We start from the raw sequence: 13,560 nt of genomic DNA, 5'->3' as shown, positions 1-13,560 counted from the left end.
ATTCTTCTTGCCCTTTTAGGTGTCTGAGGTGTTCTGCTAGTGTTCAGCAGGAGCTCTGTGAGAACTGTTTCATTAGTAGATGTTTTCTTGATGCATTTGTGGTAGAGATGAACTCCACGTCCTTCTACTCCTCCGCCTTCTTGATCCTTTGGATTGGCATGGATTTCTTTGAGTCTATCCTTTTGAGATTTTGTCAGCTTTTCATATCTGTAGATTTTTATCTCTTCCTAAATAGGGGGATTTTACAGCCATTATTTCTTGATTTTTTAAAACACTTTTTCATTTCTGCCTGTTTTTTCTCTCCTTCTTTGATTCTAATGACATGAATGTTAGATCTTTTGTTATAGTCTTACAGGTCCCTAAGGTTCTGTTCAATTTTTTTTTAATCTATTTTCTCCCTGTTGCCCAACTGAGTAGGTTCTGTTGTACTACCTTCCAGTTCACTGATTCTTTCCCTTGTCCTTTCCACTCTACTGTTGATCTCATTTACTTAGTTTTAAATTTTGGTTATATTTTTCAATCCTAAAATTTTCATTTTTTCTTTATGTCTTCCATTTCTTTGCTAAGACTTTCTATTTCTTTGCTGAGACTTTCCATTTTTTAAACTTCATTTCAAGCATATTCATCATTGCTATTAGAAGTGTTTTTTAAAATCATGGCTGTTTTAGAATCCTTGTCAGATAATTCTTACATCTCTGTCATCTTGGTGTTGGCATCTATTGACTGGCTTCTTATTACTGCTGGGTGAGAATGAGAGTTCCAGATCCCATGTGGCCTCCACTGACATGATGTTGGTGATGGTGGGGCTTCTAACCACTGGGGTTGGTGCAAGTCCTGACCCTTCACTAGGCCTCCTATTACACTACTCCAGCAAGGAGGGAGAGGAGCTGGGTGGGGGTGAAGTCCAGGCTTCCTGTGTGTTCTCCACTGATACTGCCAGGAAGAGTGGCTCATTACCAGCTGTCTGGTATGAAAGTCCCCTTTCCCTACTTGGTCTTCTCTAATGCCACTCTCATGGGGACGTTGGGGGTGTCTTCTTGTAATCTCTCGAGGATGGAAGTCTAGGCTCCCCACTCAGCCTTTGCTGTTATGGGTGTAAGTTCGGGCCACAGTTTTTCCTATGGTGTTTGGCTGGGGTAGAGTAGTTATTGTCTAAAAGTTTTCTGTCTTGCTAGACTGTCCCTTAACTGGTCTTTTGACTAGAGAACATGCATTTGGTGGTTTTTTGCTTTGTTTTCTTTTGTTTTGGTCTACACCTCGTAGGTTTGGTTTCTGGGTTGCTGACTTCTTCAGAAGCTTCATCTCCCATTTTATTTCAGCTATCTTGGTTTCAGGTACTTTTACTTTCATCCTTTACCTGGACTATTGAGTTAATCTGTAGTGAGTCTTTCAGACTGTAATCTATAATCTCTGACTTCTCCAACAAAGCCTCCACTTCTGTCAGTGTTTTCTTCCTAGGAAGCAGAACTGACCATGTCACACTTCTGTTAATACCATTGTTCATAAAATAAAATTCCATCTCCTTTGTAAGGCACTGCAGATCCTCCAAGGTCCAATTCCAACTCTGCCTTTCCATCTTTAATTTCTAGTAAATCCTTCTGCCTACGCTTTTGCTCTAGACATGCCATATACCTTACCTCACATTATTCCTTTTGTCTCTAGTACATTTCTTTACTCTGGGAAGTATGGTTTAGAAGTTAAAAGCACTAGAGATGGGCTGCCTGAGTTTAAGTTCCATCTCCAATATTTTCTAGCTGAGTGATCTTGTATAGCACTACCTCTCTGTGCCTCAATTTTCCCATCTGAAAAATGGGAAAAAGAATAGCACAGGATTGTTATAAATTAATATTCTTAAATTAAATATTCTTAAATATTCTACATAAAGCATTGCCTGGTTACAGAGGAAGGTCTCCATAAATATGAGTTATTAGTATAATTTGTATTAAATTAATACTCAGTAGTTCAATTTAAATCTTACCTCTCTATGAAGTTTTTATGAGTTCTGCCCACTGCTCTCCCATTATTGAAATTAATTACTCTTTCCCATCTGCACCCACACCACTTAACTCACATTGCTTTTATACTTCATTCTGTTTGCTTAGCTAAGTTGCAGATCTCTCTCACTAACCGTGTTTGTTCATTTTAGATTCATTCAGTCAATGGAAGAATTCACTATGAGTCAAACACTAGATCACAGAGGTGTCTAAAACATTGACTCATATCCATGACAGAATTTATTTTAAAGAACTTATGTGCTCAGGCACTGTGCTAGGCAGCATAAATGGAGAAGGATGGGACATGAGATCCCTAAGGATTGAATGATGGTTAAAAAAAAATGGAGAGAGGAAATATAAGTTTAGCAGGGAGCCTGAATAAAGGGAAGGTCATTTAAGGGTGAGGGCAGGACTTCCTTGGTGGTTCAGTGGTTAAGAATCCACCTGCCACTGCAGGGGACACAGGTTTGATCCCTGGTCTAGGAAGATCCCACATGTTGCAGAGCAACTAAGCCTGTGTACCACAACTACTGAGCCTGTGCTCTAGAGCCCGCGAGCCACAACTACTGAGCCCGCATGATGCAACTACTGAAGCCTGCGCACCTAGAGCCCATGCTCCACAACAAGAGAAGCCACTGCAATGAGAAGCCTGTGCACCACAACAAAGAGTAGCCCTCACTCACCACAACCAGAGAAAGCTTGCGCACAGCAACGAAGACACAACTCAGGCAAAAAAAAAAAAAAAATGTTTTTTAAAAGGGTGAGGACAATTAAGCAAGTTTATTGTGGATAAGACCAGCAAATTGAAAGAGAGAGATTTTGACAGTGATTAGGAAAGAATGAGAAAATGTTTGAAGGAGAAAGACGTGTGTGTATACATACATGTATGTGCACATATATGCATGTTTTTACATAAACACACCTCATATGTATATATGTAAATATATGACATATACATACCTCACACACACAGACACACACACACACAGAGGTGGGGGAGAGAAGGGAAGGAGAAAGGGAGAAACTGCAAGTTTGAGAGGCAGAATTATACACATATATAATCTCTCTTTCTCTCCTTCTCTCTCTATCTTTCTGTGTGAATAGTATAAAGTATATCTTTCTGTCTACCTCTGTATAGATAGAGATGGAGATCAGTCAAAAAAGAAAGGTAAAAGAAGGATGAATCACTGATGGAATGAAATCTTATAAGAAGAAGAAGGAAATGATTTAATCAAAAGCACAGGTAAAAACTCCCTTAGAGAAATGAGGGAGGAAGGTCAGGATCAGATGGAAGAGAAGGGAGTTACAGTTCATGTAAGTTGGCTGCTGTTTCCTCTGGGAAGATGGGAAGCACAAGAGGGGTGAGGATGGAGAAGGGGGCTGAAAGAAAGGGGTAGTGGCTTGGTACATTTTCTCTTGGAAATGAGAAAGAACAATGCAAGGGACTTAGAAGTTTTCCTAGCAACATAAGGGCCTCACTGAGGGTGTAAACCAAACATTTACAATGGTGCTAATATGAATGATTTTTTTTTTCAGAAACACTTAGCCTTTAGACAAGAAAGCTGGCAGGTGAGGGTTAGAGTGGTCTTGGGGTTAGGCCTGGGGATGGTGGGAGGGCAGCAGAAAGGTCCTGGTAAGAGCCAAGTGTAGTGTAGTTATAGTAGCCAGGCTGTGTAGAGAAAAGTAAATGGAGGATGAGACTTAACTGGGTGAGCTGGAGAGTATAAGAAGTTTGAGGAACCAGAGAGGTTGGAGAGCACATTTACTTTTATTCTAGGGGTGAGAGTAGTAGGAAGACAGAAAGATCTGGTTGAAGAGTGGGAGTATGAGTATGAGTATGAGTCATTCATCCAACAGTCACTGAACATCGGCTTTGTCCTTTTACTGTGGGAGGCTCTAGGAACAAAGAGAAGAATGGAGACCAGGTGGTCCCTGCCCTTAAGGAGCTCACAGCCCAGACTTCAGAGGTGGTGCCTTTCTAAGTGAAAACAAAGTCCAGGATATGTTCTTGGAAGTGGTTTACTGCAGTGGGTTGGAGGGGAGGGTTGGTGGAGCAAAGGAAGCCACGCAGCTGGTAGGCTAGCATGTTGGATGTGTCATCCATAGGTGTTTATCAGTCCTGTAGAGAAAGTCAGGGTTTCTCTCTGCTCAGTCATTTCTCCAGGGCCATGTGTATCCTCTTACCATCCTGTGAGGTGGGAACTATTTTTCTTTTCTTTTTTTTCTTTTTTTGGCCATGCTGTGTGGCTTGTGGGATCTTAGTTCCCTGACCAGGGATCGAACCCAAGCCCCCACAGTGGAATCACGAAGTCCTAACCACTGGGGAAGGGAAGTCCCCAGGGAAGTCCCTGGGAGTTATTTTTCCATTCAAGCTTTTGCATCTCAGACTCCATGTGACCACAATGAGGTCAGTCCTTGCATGGTTTTCTTTAGTGTACAGTGGAGAGCAAGTGGGACTCAAAGAACTGATTCCATGCTTTGATACATGAGTTTCTAAAGAACTACTGATCTTGTGCTTTTTTGCCCTTACCAGTAAAATGGAGATAGGAAGATGCCACAAATCCTTTGTGAGGCAGAGGCAGCTGGGATAAGTAAAGATGTAAATAAATAAGCAAAAGTCGGATGCTGCAGGAGCTGGCAGGAAGCAGTGATGATGAATGAGTATGTATGCATGGAGCAAAGGGACTGCTTAGGGCTCCGGGACCTCTGTGACTGATTTCATTTTTTTCTAAACAATTCTAAATGAAACTGGCAATCTAAAGGAGCTGTGTGTAATCTAGGTCTTTCAGAGACCCCTGGTGGCTTCTCTAGCTGGGTTGAACAGAGGACTTGAGATTTCTCGGTGGAAGATACAGGCTGTGGGAATCCACTTGGCAGCATGTCCAGGTTTTTTGTGTCCACAGAGCTACATGAGACTTCATTTCATGGCCTACCTGGGCATTACTATCTGTAAACTAAATTTCCTCGCTTCCTGTTCCAGAGAGGCTGGCTTGCAAACTTCACTGATGAGGAGCCACACAGGAGCCACTGTAGCTATTTTGTGGGTTTTGGCTGACAGGAGGGAAGAGGAAGCATACATCTTTTGATTTTTTTACCCTTAGCTTCCCTTTTTGCTCTGACCGTGGGAGGTTGGTTTCTCTGGCTGTCTGGTTCAAATTCCAGATTAAACTCTGGCAGTGGGCTTCAGGGAATGCTATTTCATATCTTCAAGTGTCCAGACAAAGACCACCAAGGTTTCTCTGCTAAGCAGTTCATAACAACACCAGGTCTAAGGCATGATGTGATCTCTCAGCCATGTGATGACTCTCTGATATTTTTTATGCCATTTTTCTTTTCTTTCAGAGCCTGAGAAGCCAACTGAGGCCAACCAAGTTTCAGAACCTCTACTGTCTGATACTAGCATCTCCAAGGATGAATCATTCTAACCAGATACTCCTCTACTCTTAACAGTACACCTCTCCCCAGGTAGCTAAGGGGATAATAAGATTTTTTTGTTTTGTTTTTGTTTTTTTTGGCTATGCTGTGTGGCATGTGGGATCTTAGTTCCCCGACCATTGATTGAACCAGTGCCCCCTGCATTGGAAGAACAGAGTATTAACCAATGGACTACCAGGGAAGTCCCGATATAATAAGACTTTTTTACGACCCTTTGCACATCGTTTGATGAGATAGTCATCTGCATGGTGGCTTATATACCAAAGATGCGCATTGCTGCTACTGAAATATAAGATGAAATGTTTAAGTTCTCTGTTCAAAACTAGCAGGTAAAAGAGAGGGAGTACAACTCTTTTGTATTGTTTCTTCTTTAGCTCTTGCTCAGTATGCTCCATTGATCCAAGAGGTTGCCAAGATGCCTACCTTAAAATTTCATTTACTTTAAAAAATTTATTTATTTATTTATTTATTTATTTTTGGCTGCATTGGGTCTCCATTGCTGTGTGCAGGCTTTCTCTAGTTGCAGCAAGCAGGAGCATTTGTAACAACACCATGCATTTGTATGGCACTTGATAATCGATAAAGTAGTTTCACATATATTTTCTTGTTTAATTCTTGCAACTACATAATCAGGGAAATTTTTTCATCACAGTTATAGATGAGAAAATTGAGGCTGAGAGACTCTGTGAGACTTACCTAATTCTTTGCAGGTAGGAAGTGGTGAAATCAGGATTCAAATCGCTGGCATTCGGAGTTCCATAGTCTCCACGTGTCACACAGCCTCCCAAGAGCATAGGCTAAACTGAAGAAGATAAGATTTGTCTTTGGGTTTTTTTAGCTGCCTTTTTCCAGCCCTTTGTTTCTCACCATTCCTATCTGTGTTGGAAACCATGATGTGCAGCCCAAATCCCCCTTCAGGAATGAAAGACTTACCTCCCTAGCTGCTGGCAGTGCTGCTGTCTGCATTGCCTTAGCTGGAAGGGAATAATTGCCTCTGCTCAAGAGGCCTGCCTTGCTCAAGGTGACCCCTCTTGCCATGGCTGCCACATCTAATGACTGATCAATGTGAGGATATAAAGGCCTACCCACCCTGGTCCCAATTCTGAAGAGCGAGTCCAGCTTCAGAAATCCCCAGGGAGTTGGCTGAGTCCTTCATTCAGATTGCGTTGCAGCTCACCTTCTCCCTCAGCCTAGTGATGTTTCTTTCCCATTCTTTCCCCTTCCTACAGGTATTGATCCCAAGAAATCTCCCTAATAAACCTGTATGCTAATCTCTGCTTTAGTCAGTTTCTTTTGAAACCCAACCTCTAACATCATGTACAATTCATAGAACTTGGATTTCAGGCATCTGTTAAACTAATCCCTACTATAAGGTAGTCTGATAGGAAGTTATCCTCCTCAAATATAACTTGCATTTTAAGAAGGCCTCAAGCCGAAAACTCTAAGATCCCTAGAAAGAAGCCTCTGATGATGAAATAAATATAAGTGCTAGTTTCTAACCTGGATTTGTAAATTAGTGTGGGACCAATGCATATTTTGTGAGTTGATTTTTTAAGATTGTATTTTAAGAACCATTTATAAATTTCAACTACAATTTAAAAAAAGATGAAATGTACTATCACCAGGCATACTTCATTTTGTATATCCAGTGGTTACACTCTGTATAGGTGGGTAGACTCAAGGTTCCAGAGAGTATGAATTTGCAGCACTGGGAAATAAGTTATCTCTAATATGGAAACCAGTGAGAATCGCATGCAATACATACAATTAGTCATTCAGTTTAAGAGATGGTGCTTATAAGCCAGCTTGTCATCTTCATCAGGAGGCCAGCATGTGTACAGGAAGACAAAATTCTGAGAGGTAGGTGATGGAAAGAAGCTGTCTCTTCAATTGTGACACAGGTTTTCAGTAATTGGGTGAATGAGCTTTGGGTCATAGATGAAAGAAAGCTGTCAAAGAGTAAGAAATATAAGAATTAGTAGGTGCTGTCCAAAGAAAGTGTGCTGCAATTCTGGTTTACTGGCCCTAGAGTGTTCTCTAGACACCATTTTCCCCTAGAATGGTGTGGGGTTAATCCAATGGATAATCACAGGGAGAAAACCCTGGCTTTGAAAATATATGGCTGCTTAGTTGTAATTCTGTCCTAGCCAAGATAATCCCCAGGGTCAACTTGTCTAGAAGAGAATCTGGTCTAGATCTTATGCCAGGTGGCTCTCCAGTTATGAATTAATAAACTGGTATTGGTTGATGTTATATTTTCTTTTTTCTTTAAAAAATAAATTTATTTATTTTATTTTTGCATCGGGTCTTCATTGCTGCACATGGGATTTCTCTAGTTGCAGCAAGAGGGGGCTACTCTTCGTTGCGGTGTATGGGCTTTTCATTGCAGTGGCTTCTCGCTGTGGTGGCTTCTCTGTTGTGGTGGCTTCTCTGTTGCAGAGCATGGGCTCTAGGCACATGGGCTTCAGTAGTTGTGGCACATGGGCTTAGTTGCTCCGCAGCATGTGGAATCTTCCCGGACCAGGGCTTGAACCCGTGTCCCCTGCATTGGCAGGTGGATTCTTAACCACTGCGCCACCAGGGAAGTCCCCTGATGTATTTTCTTGAGGGCTTGGTTGATGTGATTTGTTCTCCCAGGGTCTATTTACTTCTGGTCATGGAACATTGAATTGGTGGCCCAGGGCTTGGACCTGTGGTGTCCTGAGCAAAGCTGCTATGAGCTGCCAAGCAGACCTTTCTCTGACACCTTTCTCGCTGTAATGGTGATGTGCATGAGGTTCACAAACACTGAGAGTTTCTTAGGTTGATCAATGAGGTAATGTTTGTTCTAGAACAGGGTTTCTCAACCTTGATGAATTAACATTTGGGGCCAGATAGTTCTTTGTTGTGGGGGTGCTGTTCTATACATTGTAGGATTTTAGCAGTATCCTTGCCTCCTACTAGATGCCAATATCAACCTCCACTGCAGTTGTGACAACCAACTGTACCCTGGGGAGCACACTGCCCAAGGTTGAGGACCACTATTTTAGGAACTAACCAGTGATAAGGGATTTCCTTGAGGACTAGAGCACAAAATTTCACTTGTAGGTGGATGAGTTCTTCATGCCCCTTACCTTTATATTGGTTAAGTGTATTAGGGTCCTCCAGAGAAACAGAAACATATATATTTTTTACATAAATATATAACAATAGATTATTATTATTATGAAGAATCAGCTCACATAATCATAGAGGTTAAGAAGTCCCATGATTTGCCATACACAACCTTGCAACATGGAGACACAGGAAAGCCAGTGTTGTAGTTCAGTCCCCAAGTCCCAAAGCCTGAGAACCAGGGGAGTGAATGGTGTAAATCTCAGTCTGAGGCCAGAGAAGACAAGATGAGATGTGATACTCCAACTCAGCAGAGAAGCAAGAAAAAAGAGACAAGTTCCTCCTTCCTCTGCCTTTTGTTCTATTCAGGCTCTCAATGGATTGGATAATGCCCATTCATATTGGGGAGGGCAATCTACTTTAGTTAGTTTACCTATTGCTAATCTTATCTGGAAACACCTTCATAGACACACCCAGACATAATGTTTAATCTGGACATCCTATGGCCAGTCAAATTGACTCATAAAATTAACCATCACAGTAAGAGATGCAGAAATGTTTTAATTACAGGGCAAATCACCAGTGGAGAGTGTCTAGAACTACCTGGAGTTGGTTCATCACTATTAAGGGGGGGCTCAGGGAGAGGGTTTGGTAGTAGAGTTTGGCTCTGGGAGTCATCATGTATCTAACTTCTGCAGACCTTGTCTCATTGGCAGCTACCCTGAACAGAATCTCCTGTGCTGAGTCCTGCCCTCTGTCTCAGTGTCCTTATGAAGGACTTGCCCTCCTACCCTAGATCAGATTTATAAAGGATGCATTAAGTGAAACTCCTCCTAAGCCTATGCTGTTATAATATCTGAGTGCTCAGGCTGAAGGGGATCACAGAAGTCAGGCAGAGCATTTTGCAAACTCTATTGGGCATCTTACAAAATGAGAGTTTGATTCCAAAGGTCTGGGTGCCCAGGATTATGCAGATCTAACAAGCTCCTAAGTGATGTCAATCCTGCTGGTCCTTGTACCATAATTTGAGTAGTAAAAATCTAGGCCAGAGGGCTGCAGACTATGTATGGTCCGTGGGCCAATCTGGGTCCACCACCTACTTTTGAAAATAAGGTTTTATTGTAACACAGCCACGCTCATTCGTTTATGGTTGTTTGTGGTGGTTTTGACACCACAATGGCAAAAGTTGAGTAGTTGAGACAGAGAGCATATAGCCCTCAGAGCCCTTTTATAGTAAAGTTATAAAGGTGTACTGACCCCGGCTCTATGTTGACTTGTGCTACATGGACCACAGGGGGTTTTCCTGTTCACTATATAGGATGGCCCACCAGCAGTGCAGTTGTCTTTCTTGACCCTCAACCTGCCTTCTTGGTCCCCTTTCTTTTACTTCTGGCTCCTGCAACGCTCTCCATTAGTGCCTGGGGCATGGAGAGACTTTCAGGAAAAATTTCTGCGCCATGGTTAAGCTTCCGTCTTGCATGTGGTCCTTTCATAATCCTGAGGAAATACCCTGCTTGGCACCCCACTCAGAGCCAATCAGCCCTGGTTTCCTTTTAGTCTTCAAAGTGGCTCACTCTAAGACCTGTTCAGAAATACTCTCTGGGACTTACTCATGCATACAAAGTTCATGCCTAATTGCTCTTTCTGTTTTTCAGCTAGCCAGAATTTACTGAGAACCTCCTTTCATCAGGCACCATACTAGGTACCAGGGTAATAAGGACTTGTAAGAAGTCTCTTCAGTAAACCAGTAATTCCAATTGCAATATCATAGGTGCAATATTAGAAATATATTCTAATACTTTGATAGAAAAAAAATAGTCTGGAGGATTTGGAGCTTTACTGCATTAGACCTTTCTAAATAAAACATGAATTTTTATTAATTTTTACACAAACCCATTTTTGCATCCATTGACATGATAAGTTTTTCCTCTTAATCTATAAATGTGATAGATTGCAATTATTTACATTTAATGTTTTTATAAGTGAGATACTAACATCTTTTACTTAAAATTAAGCCATATCCATAATTTGATATAAATTAGAATTTTACTGACTTCAATTTTTAAAATCAAAGTGTAGTTGATGTACAATATTCTATAAATTACAGGTGTACAGTATAGTGATTAACAGTTTGTTTATTTTTTAATGGAGGGCCAAGAGGTGTTAGTCTTTTATTTTTTTCTTTATTATTATTTTTTGACTTGATTTCTCTAGGCGCGTGGGCTTCAGTAGTTGTGGCTCGCGGGCTCTCGAGCGCAGGCTCAGTAGTTGTGGCTCATGGACTTAGTTGCTCCATGGCATGTGGGATCTTCCTGGACCAGGGATTGAACCTGTGTCCTCTGAATTGGCAGGCGGATTCTTATCCACACTTCCACCAGGGAAGTCCCCACAGTTTTTAAAGGTTATACTCCATTTTTAATTATTATAAAATATTGGCTACATTCCCTGCATTGTACAGTATATCCTTGTAGCTTATTTTATACATAATAGTTTGTACTTCTGAATAACCTACTCTATATTACCCCTCCTCCCCTTCCACTCCCCACTGATGTACTAGTTTGTTCTCTATATCTGTGAGTCTTCTTTTTTGTTATATTCACTAGTTTGTTGTATTTTTTAGATTCCACATAGAAGTGATATCATATAGTATTTTGACTTTAATTTTAATATCTCTATAATTCTGCTACCATTCCTATTAACTGAAAATCAATATTTGATTGCTGGATTCTCTAAAGAATCTTTAAAATTTATCCTTTAAAATTCATTGTTTTACCTCATCAACATCTTATATTTATTATTATTATTATTAATTTAAAAAATTGTGGTAAAATACATATAACATAAAATTTGCTATTTTAACCATTTTTAAGTGTACAGCTCAGTGGCATCAAGTACATTTACTTTGTTATGCAACCATTATCATTATCCATGTCCAGAACACTTTTCATCTTGCAAAACCAAAACTTTGTACTCTGTATCCATTAAACAATAATTTCCTATTTCTCCCTTCTCCCAACCCCTGACAACCACCATTCTGCCTTATTCTGCCTTCTGTCTATGAATTTGACTACTCTAGGTACTTCATATAAGTGGAATCATACCATATTTGTTCTTTTGTAACTGGCTTACTTCACTTAGCATAATGTCCTCAAGGTTCATCCATGTTGTGAATGTGTCAGAATTTCATTCTTTTTTAAGACTGTGAGTAATAGTCCATTGTATGCATATACCACATTTTGTTTATCCATTTGTCTGTGGATGGACACTTTGATTGATTTATCTTTAGGCTGCCATAATAATGCTTCATCATAATTTGTGTACAAACATCTGTTCAAGTCCCTGCTTTCAATTCTTTTAGGTGTAGACCCAGAGGTGAATTGCTGAATCATATGGTAATTCTATTTTTAATTTTTTGAGAAACTGCCACACTGTTTTCCATAGTGCCTCCAAAATTTTACCTTCCCATCAACAGTACAAGGATTCCTCTCCAATCCTCTCCAAAACTTGCTATTGTCTGGGGGTTTTTTTGGGTTTTTTTTGATAGTAGCCATTCTAATGGATGTGGGGTGGTATCTCATTGTGTTTTTGATTTGTGTTTCCCTAATGATTAGTGATGTTGAGCATCTTTTCATGTGCTTATTGGCCATTCATGAATCTTCCTTGAAGAAAGGTCTATTCAAATCCTTTGCCCATTTTTTAATCAGGTTGTTTGTTTTTTGCTGTTGTTGTGTTGTAGGAGTTCTCTATAATCTAGATATTAACCCCTCGTCAGATATATGATTTGTAAATATTTTCTCCCATTCCATGGGTTCCTTTTCACTCTGTTGATTGTATCCTTTGATGCACAGAAATGTTAAGTTTTGATGTAGTCCAACTTATCTATTTTTATTTTGTTTCCTGTGCTTTTTGTGTCAAGTCCAAGAAATCATTTCCAAATCCAGTGTCATGAAGCTCTTCCTCTATGTTTTCTTCTAAGAGCTTTATAATTTTAGCTCCTCCACTTAGATCTTTTATCCATTTTTAGTTAATTTTTTTTTAATATGGTGTAAGGTAAGGGTTGAACTTCATTCTCTTGCATGTGGATATCCAATTTTCTCAACAAGACTATTCTTTCCAAATTGAATGGTCTCTTGTTGAAAATAATTTAACCATATACGTAAGGTTTTATTTCTGGGCTCTCTATTTTATTCCATTTATCCATATGACTGTCTTTATGCAAGTACTACACTGTTTTGATTACTGTAGCTTTGTAATATGTTTTGAAATGAGGAAGTGTGAGACTTCCAGCTTTGTTTATTTTATTAGGATTGTTTTAGTACTTTGGATTGCTTGATATTCCATATGAATTTTAGTATGGGTTTTTCTATTTCTGAAAAAAGGAAGTCTTTGGGATTTTGAGACTACAGTAGAACTTTTGAATTCTCTCTTACAGGAAATGTTAGCCAGGGAGGAGGGACATTTAGGCAAAAGGAAGGGCACAACCAAAAGCATGAAAAGATGAAAGAGCTTAGTGTATTTGGGGAACTGAAAGTAATCTGGTATTGTTGAAGCATTAGGCATACTTGTATCTCTGTTATATGTGTAAGAGTGTAAGCTTGGGTAGGAGATGAATTAAGAGCTAAAATAGAGGTCAGATATTGTGAAAGTGGATGTGTTTTGTGTTAAGAAGTTTAATGGGGATTAAACTTCTTAACATTAATGAAGGGTTAGACTATGGAGTGAAGTGATCAGATTTATACTTTATAAAGATAACCCTGTTGGTAAAAGTGGGTGCTAGATTGAATAGGAAGAGGTATTTTCAGAAGCATCAGATAGGAGACTGTTGGAAAACTCACAGAAATAAAATGAGACTTGCACTATAGTAGTATTATTGGGGATAGAAAGGAGGGAATGGACCTGAAACAGCTTTGTCCTACTATATACTCAGAAATATTCCAGTGGCTTCACTCTCTTCCTAGGTCCTGAAGTCCTCAGACCTGCAGAGCAGTTTCTGAACTCAGGGTGGTGGTTCCAAGTTTTCACCTGTATCATCAGTTGT

The 13,560-nt window shown here is 40.0% G+C and overlaps 1 protein-coding gene across 6 annotated transcripts in view; it reads left to right on the top strand.

Moving 5' to 3' along the window:
- Positions 1 to 13,560, top strand: part of EVA1A (eva-1 homolog A, regulator of programmed cell death) — a 98,574-nt gene that overhangs the window by 42,017 nt on the left and 42,997 nt on the right. For all 6 annotated transcript variants that reach the window (XM_067007378.1, XM_067007379.1, XM_059079665.2 and 3 more), the window contains one exon: positions 5,337 to 5,459. The gene's annotated coding sequence lies outside the window, so the exon portion shown is untranslated. The remainder of the gene's footprint in view (positions 1 to 5,336; positions 5,460 to 13,560) is intronic.

Source organism: Kogia breviceps, chromosome 11 (assembly GCF_026419965.1).
Source record: "Kogia breviceps isolate mKogBre1 chromosome 11, mKogBre1 haplotype 1, whole genome shotgun sequence".
Classification (NCBI taxonomy): Eukaryota; Metazoa; Chordata; class Mammalia; order Artiodactyla; family Physeteridae; genus Kogia; species Kogia breviceps.
Note: the sequence above shows the minus strand (reverse complement) of the source record. Positions and strands in the feature narration are given on the sequence as shown.